Source organism: Gavialis gangeticus, unplaced genomic scaffold (genome assembly GCF_001723915.1).
Source record: "Gavialis gangeticus isolate Ggan-Ray unplaced genomic scaffold, GavGan_comp1, whole genome shotgun sequence".
NCBI classification, from domain to species: Eukaryota; Metazoa; Chordata; order Crocodylia; family Gavialidae; genus Gavialis; species Gavialis gangeticus.
Genome location: NW_017729001.1, coordinates 193,969 through 202,073, shown reverse-complemented (window position 1 = coordinate 202,073; position 8,105 = coordinate 193,969). Strand labels below are relative to the sequence as shown.

The following is an 8,105-nucleotide window of genomic DNA, read 5'->3' as shown; positions in this document are numbered from 1 at the left end:
TCTTCATTTCCGACAGCACACTGGTTGGGAAACACTGAGCTAGACCGTACCTTCAGATTGTAATCCCTGCTGTCCCCCATATTGTGCGTAACTGAGGGAAAGTCATTGAATCTTTCTGTGCCTTTCCACCTGTAAAATGAACTGATGGGCATTTTGCTGCCTCACAGGTGCTATAGTGATCAGAACACAGAGTCACGATATTATGGTACTGGGAGCTGGAGACATGCCCAAGACATGGATGTTCAATGGCAACACCTGCACACAAACTGCAGCCTCTCACAAAAACAAGAAATACTGCTCTTCACTGGTATGACTGTAAACTATACTGCAAAAGGCACGACTGGCAACACACACACATGCATCTTCATCCCCTCACCCCTGCATCCTATAAGGTCTGAATCAGATGGCACTGCTGTGGTTTCTGTACAGGGGGGTTTTGTGATCTGCTGGTGAGCAGACTGCTCTTTCTTCAGCAAAGAATAACGTCCTCAATAGCACAATTTGGCCTCACGTAAGAGTTAAATGTGAGGGAGGCAAAAGAATCAAACAGCTTTGAGGTCCTTTGTTTAAGAAATAGCAAATCCCTTGAAAACAGAAAAGTGTTTAGAGCTTTCAAGTAAAATTTCAAGTAATAAACTCTACCACTTGTAGTAAATTGGCTGATTGTATTTAAAAGTAAGGCAGAAGGCAAATCACTCCTGTATGGTCGCGTGCAACCCCCCACACGCCCCCGTCATAATCTCGAGCTTGCTCTATGGTAGCATACAACAGGCCCCTGCCCCCAGCATTGATACTCACTTTACCCTTGCCCTCAAAAATCAACAGAGTTCCACGCCCCTCCACCCCTCAGTCCTGCTTACTTCAACAGCTTATAATTTTTTTTTTTTTTTATGTGCCAGCTTTAAATGAACACTATTGTCTCATTTAATTAGTTTTTGTGGGATTTATGTTGTTAGACAAAGAGCCCCAGGGCTGATGGATTTATGCTGGTTTAATTTTTACAACCCAGGGAGCTTCAAGTGAATCTGATGAAGAGCAATGGATTGCAACATATGCACAGTTACTGGAAACCTGTATGTTTGTGCATCTGAAAATGGAGTGCTGAAATGATTCACTGACAGGGATCCACACTTATGCCAACAACTCTGCTTCGCTTCAAAATAAAGGCAGTCGCACCTACACAGCACCCAGTCCCTTTTACTTCCATGAATATATTTTTGCAACCCCAACAATTCATCTATTACAGCTTTGCAAAAGTTCACTCAGGGCCTGGTAAGTAATTAGTTTTTCCACAGGAAAACAAAATACTGTGTTTTATTCCCCACCTATCCTTGATCAACACTGTTAAAGGTCATGTAAGTAGGCATTTGGACTAGACTGGTAAGCTTTACAAACAGTTTGGTAAGATGAACTTTACTTACGGATAAGTTAACAGGGCCAGCCTTACGGACTATGAAGTGCAGAGGAAAAGTCAGAAGGGCTCCCTTTAACACTGCATAATGCAAAGGTTGTTACTGCTATGAAGAAATACCCACAAATACCCATTTTAACCAATTCACTAAGTGTGCAAAACATTCCAATGTGCACCTGTGTCATAGCTGGAAAAATTAATTATTGCATTGTGTGCGGCCACACCCAAAGCCTTGCTCCGCAAATTAAACAGACCATTTTACCACTGCCATCACTATGCATATTAATACCATGCTGCTGCAAATATCAGGGATCAGTTCAGTATTTGGTTTGGCCATTGGAATTTTCTTGGTGTATCATAACACTTTCATTGCTGGGCTTCTACCACACAGAATAAGAAAACCACTGGACTGCCAGGTCCAAGTACTGCCATCCTTACTCAGGGATAGCTCCCATAGATTTTGATAGAGGGATTTAAACCTAACATCTTGCCTGCTCCTCCAGAAGTGTTTGGGACCCTCTGATAGCCTAACTTGGGTCATCCTACTGCACATGGCAGATGGGAAAAAAGAACAAGAGCATTCATATTATGGGAGTACAGCATTGAGATCTGAGGGGATTTCCTGTGCCATTGGGGCACCATGGGCACTAAACTGTCTACTGCCATGGAAACATTTGGCTCCTTCATCTCCTTAGAATGGAGAGAAAGGAGGGAGAAGTTACAGGGGTCTCCTCCAGTCAGTGAATGTATCTGCCTTTGTGGACCAGCTGTATTGTCAACCACAGCCCTGGGATGGATGGGAAATATTATACCCTTTACCCCAATAGAGAAATTGGGGTTCAGCCCAGATACTTTGCGAGAGATACCCTCTGTACCTGTCAGCATAGCTGGTGTACTCATTGTGTATGCATCTCAAATGCCCATCACCAAGCAAACAGCTAATAAAACTGGTGCCTACTTTCCAACATAAATAAATCTGCGTTCATTTCCTAAGCAAATACATTAGCCTCTAATCAGCGCTTTGTTTTAAAAAATTAAAGCAATATGCTTTTCCAGAAGCCAGCACACCTCAGCTCATTCAAGTGGCACAGTTGTACATATTCAGTGTGAACTAATGTACATTTATGTAATTACTGTGACATGGTATATATATATGAATGAATCATCATCATTCAGTACATTTCCTGACAAAGCAACATCTAACCCAGTAAACCTGCTGGCAAAAACAGCTGGCTGTATATCATCTGCACAGTGTTCTTCCACATTCCCAGTACAGTTGGTGGCAATGTCCACCACCTAAGTATCCTATCTGCAACAGAAGCAGCATAGGTCCCCATACATAGACTTTACCTGTAGTACTGTGAAATCTTCTCCCTTCCCCCCACCCTAGTATAAACTACAGTCATCTAAGCAGATTGAGGTGAATAAATTTTAATGTTGCCAAGACAACTATGTTGATAAATTTCCTTTTCTTAGATGATAGAAACAGTTCTTTAGAGTTTAAGGGCTGAACACATTTCAGTAACACGATCGCCATTCCCAGTTCACTGTTTCATACCATTTTTTTTTGTTTTGTTTTTTTTGGCAACCAAGATGCAGTATTGAAACAGCTTTGACAAAACTGTCAATACTATCCTAGCCCCAACCTCAATTAGTGTTCTTATTAGGTCTGGGTCCATCTGTAGAACATAAATTTCATTGATAGCAATTTTCCAAATGGAATCACATTATATTGGAGGCTCCAATTTGACAAACGGCTTTATGTTGATATGACAACAGTTTGTCTAAAACTATAACATAGATAGATAGATAGAAAACAAATAAGAAAATGACATTTGATATACGGCTTTGAAATCCAATCATGGCATGAGAAAGGAAACATGTTTCTATATAAAAAGAATAAAATTTCCGGCAAGTTGGCTCAGACTTTAATAGCTCCAATGTAACCAGAAGCAATAAAAATCAATGGCAGAAATCTTTGCTTAAGATGTTCCAGGGATAGAACTTCAGACTAATTTCAGAAAGGCCTGGAATTCTTTTTTTTCCATTTGCTCTAGTGCTGACTCTCAGAAATCTTTCTAGCTCACTGTTAAATGTTCCTAATATAACAAGCTTGGGAGATAGGCAGCCCAATTAAGACACAAAATGGTAATAAACCTCATTGTCGCAGACTTTCATAAAGAATGACTCACATCACTATTTAAAATCCTCGAAGAAATACCAAACTTTTTGGGGCATAAGCACTGGTTTCTTGGTTTGAAACACTGTCATATGTGAAGAGAGAGTGGTACTAAGGACCTGCTGCCAGCTCCTTATGGAAAGCATTCCAGGCAGAGGAAATTCCTCCCAAATTCCACAGCCTTTCTATTTCCACCTACCACTATTTCTATCAATCATTAAGGACATTAGCAAAACAGGAGTTCATGCACACCATTTCCTTGCGCCTTCATTTATGCCAGAATATGGCTGGTATACGATGCTGTCATTCAGATCTGGTTGCCTATATGCACTGGAATACATGATTATAAAACACACAGAGCAAAACAATTTAAGCCCTGAACCTGCAATTCTGTTCTTACCTTGGGGTTTTAGACTGCCACCCCTCATGGGAGTACCTGAGATCCTTCAATGCAAAAATCAATAGCAGCATTACAATGTCCTGTGGGGCATTTCTGGCTCTTCTGCCTTTTTTGCGGCTGTAGCTCTACATTGGGAGGAGTTTGGATTTGGAAGGTTGGGTGTTTAGATTCTCTCTTTTATTGAGAGGGGCTGAGAAAGGGGTTTCAGTGCCGTGAGTATTATTCTTGTGGTAAAAAGATTTCTTGCTTGCACCAAGCAGACCTTACTCGATGAGTAGTCCTAATGATTTCAGAGAACTAATCACCAGTGCCAAGGGCCAGATCCTACAGTAGCTGAAGTATGAAAAACCATTCCCACCAACTGTTGGATGCAACAAGCAGGACTGAGGCTCAGGAAAGTTACTGTTCAACATGAGCAAGAGTGGCAGAATTATCTGTTCCTGCTGCTGCTTCTCTTCACCCTAATGCGAGAATCCTCCTTTTGCAAGATCAGTTTGGTTGATGCTGATGTGTGTAATATTGCAGAGGCAGGGAGTCCAGAGCAGCAGCAGCTACATTATTACATCTGAGACAGATCCTGCCCTGACAATCTGCTCCTGGTGGGTGGCCACAAGAAGCAAGTAACAGAGGAATCAAGAATCCTGGACTCTAACCTCAGCTGCACTCTGTATCCCTGGACAGAAATCACTTAAGTACAAATTTTCAAGCATGTACCTATTTGGATCCCACAGTTTTGAGACATTTGATTTGGGAGAGAAATACTATCAAAGTCCACTCTTAGAATACTCTAAGCATGTACAACTCCATTCAAAGGCAGTGAGTATATGTCTATGAAGTGGGGTTAAAATCTCCCTCCCTCTCATGGGAGTATTAAAGCAAACTTTATAAACATTTAAGTAGGTACTGAGTTCTTAAAAGAAAAGGGACTACAGAAAGGAAAATTATCATCATAAACACACTCAGTTTTGTTATATATTCAGACAGTCAAACACTTCATGTCTAATCTGTTGGTATATAAACTGGGCTCATACAAATCCCTGCCTCTGTTAACATCTAGTCACATGCACAGATTCAGAATATTTATACATTCTCATATTGGCACTTAGCCCTGCTTGCTTTTCAGCTCCTGTGTTACATTTAACCAGGTGTATTAGTACAGAAGTGTATTTTGTCCAGGTACAGTACATCTCATACTGTCAAAGTCATTTACAACCAGCTAGTGGGAGCAAGTTTTACCCACATAGATCCAGCAAAGACACTGGCTTATGAATCTTTCTTTTAAGGACATAACAACAAGTTTATTTCTGGATATCCATGAGTGATCAAATCTCACACATCAGTTTGATTTAATGCATGGATACAACAAACTTGGCATGACTAGAACAGCAGCAGTATGTTTTCAGTATGCAGCTAGTCTCCAAGTGACTGGTTATTCTCCTTCTGTCTAGAGATATTTCTTATGAGAAAGATATTGGTATCAACAAGTATTGGACAGCATTCTTTTTATTTGGGAAAGGTAAATGCTAGTCTATGCAAGCTGAGTTCACATGACTTATCAGATACTATATATAGGTGTTTTCAGTCACTAATTTAGACATTTTTGGCAGATTTCCTAAGCCTTTATTCAGATCTACTACTGGCCTGAAATGCAATTTTTGAAATACATTAGCAATGAGGAACAAAACCGTATAGGGCCAGAACCTTCCCTGGGGTAAGTTGGCATAGCTCCATTGGCTTCAGGAGAGCTGTGCAGGTAAGGATCTGGCCTGCAGCAACTTTGCCTTAGTATTTCAGTCTAAGATGGCATCTACTGTCTGTGGTCAAATAAGATGCATTATCAATTGAGTTAAATGGGAAAGATTTGTCAAGCTCTTGGGGACTCCTCACTCCCACCCTGATCATTTTGGACCTGTGCTGGTCCCCCCAATACACGCATAGCTGAGTAGATTTGGGTTGCCTTCTGTCCCCTTATATAGTGTGTGGGGCAAGGGTGGAAGGAACAGTCATCGTATACATGAAGTCAGTGTATGCAAACCCTTATATACAGCTTAACAAAAGAAAAAAAACCCACACACTACACGTCTCTCTGTTCATGATATGCTTTAAAATATACCTGATGATCCAAATAAAGAAACATAGGGAGATGTATTTGACTCATTTATAAAAATAAACTCACTAAAATAGACTTTTAAGATTATGTAGCAAACCTAAGAGACTGCACATTTGTATTTTGCCCTAATTCTCAGACTCATGTCCCCATACACCTCTTTATCAGTTGGCAATGCTTGTATGTTATGACTAAACACAAAAAGTAAACTCTTTGGGCAGGAATTTTTCAAGGCACAAGTAGAATTAGGGCTAAGGGAAACATAAGCATCTCACTGACTGTTCTTTTCCAAGTCTCCTCCTTTATCTTCTGTTAATCTGTATGACACCACTTATTCTTATGCTTACAGGCTTATTCTGCCCCCACTAAAAATCATGGAGCATCTTTCCACTGACTTTAGTGGGAGGTAGATCAGCCCCTCAAGGATTCACCTGATAATGATCAAGTTCCCTGACACTATTTCTTCCTGGCGATCATAATTTGAAGGTACAGGAAGAAAATAAACATACGTAGCTAATTGGTCAAAGCTTTCAGTGACATGCAGAGTTTCAGGTGGCAAAAATCCACTTTCTGCCACTGACAGGGATGGAGCTAAACTGTTCCTCAGCCACCACCTGAAGATATGACCCTGACACACACTAGCTGTTCCCTAAGCGACCAGGTAAAGCAGCTTGCTATTTGCTGACTGTTTCCAAAAAGTAAAAGTGCGGTGTTTTCCCTGACTAGCTGGAGGTACGTAATGTGTAGCCACTAAATGGAACCGCACTGAGTCACGCTATATGTGGAACAAGCTGTTTACATCTCATTGATTCTGGCGATAACAAATTTCCTCTCTCTATTTCAAGTTTTGAGGTTGATTTTTCCAATTTCCCTGAGCCAACATAAACAAAAAAAAAAAAGTTGAGTTTTCAGTTTCTTTGACCATAAACATCATTTAAACCCCTGTTTCTAGCCAGCTGGAGAAAGCAAGAGAAGCTGGCATCAAATCTGGGGAGAAAATCCTGAGAATTGTTTGATCTTATCTGCAGGGCTCAATGCCTGCAAATCATTGCATGGGGGAAGAAGCTTTTCCAAAATCTGAACCCAAAAACTTGCTTCTTTGACAGGCAGAACCCATCCCCCACATTTTTTGTTCACAGTCTTGAGTCTTAGGGGCACGTCCACAATCTGCTTCCAAATCCTGTGTCAGGAATGAGGTAGGTCCCCACTCTGGCCTGAAACAGTCCAGGCAAAGAAAACCCAGGGAGTTCTTTGTGGGGAGAAAAGGGACACCAAGCCATTCTGGTCCTGGCACAGAGCCTGAGATGTCTGTACCAGTTTGGGGAAACTGTGCTGCCTGAAGGGCACAGAGGAAGAATCTGATCATTGGGTGTAGAACTGGACTGAATGAAGTGCATCAATGCAAGGAGCTGATAGCTCCAGAGATGGGGTTGGCTCTTCTCTAAACATTTGGGAACAGGAATGAAGCATGGAGGGATGGAAAAAAATAATCCATAAAAGCCAGGGCACAGCAGAGCCCCTCTTCCTGACAATCCTGTGGGCTAACCCCACAGAGGAAGCAGAAAGTAGAGAAGAGGGAAAGAGAGTGACCCAGCTGTGCAGCCTTACATTCCTCCAGTTCAAAAACCTGCTCTGGACCACTTCAGGCGACAGGAGAAGAGGGTTCGGCAACAGTTAGCCATGGCTTCCCACTGTCCCAGGGACTGAGAAGGGGCTGGGGTGCACTAGGCACGTGCGGCGCTGCCTAGAGGGAGTCACCTGCAGACCCAGTGCGGAGCTCGAGGCTTCACCTGTCACACAAGTGCTGCGGGAGCACCTGCCTGTGCGCCCCAGGGAAGGGCTACATACAAGCGCTTGAGTGGGTCCCCCTGGGACCTTCTCCCCCCTGCCGGGCCCGTGGCTGCCCTCTCAGCCCTGCCTTCTCCTCCTCTGCCTCAAGGGCCTGCGCCCCGGCCGTGGCTCGCTCCTTCGCGGGGCCCCTGTGGCGGGGCGGGGCGGGAGCGGGGGC

General features: G+C 42.6%; 1 protein-coding gene across 4 annotated transcripts in view; it reads right to left on the bottom strand.

Annotated features, from left to right (window-relative positions):
• The window catches only part of NOS1 (nitric oxide synthase 1), a 200,099-nt gene that overhangs the window by 130,836 nt on the left and 61,158 nt on the right, over positions 1–8,105 (bottom strand). The gene's annotated exons all lie outside the window — the stretch shown is intronic.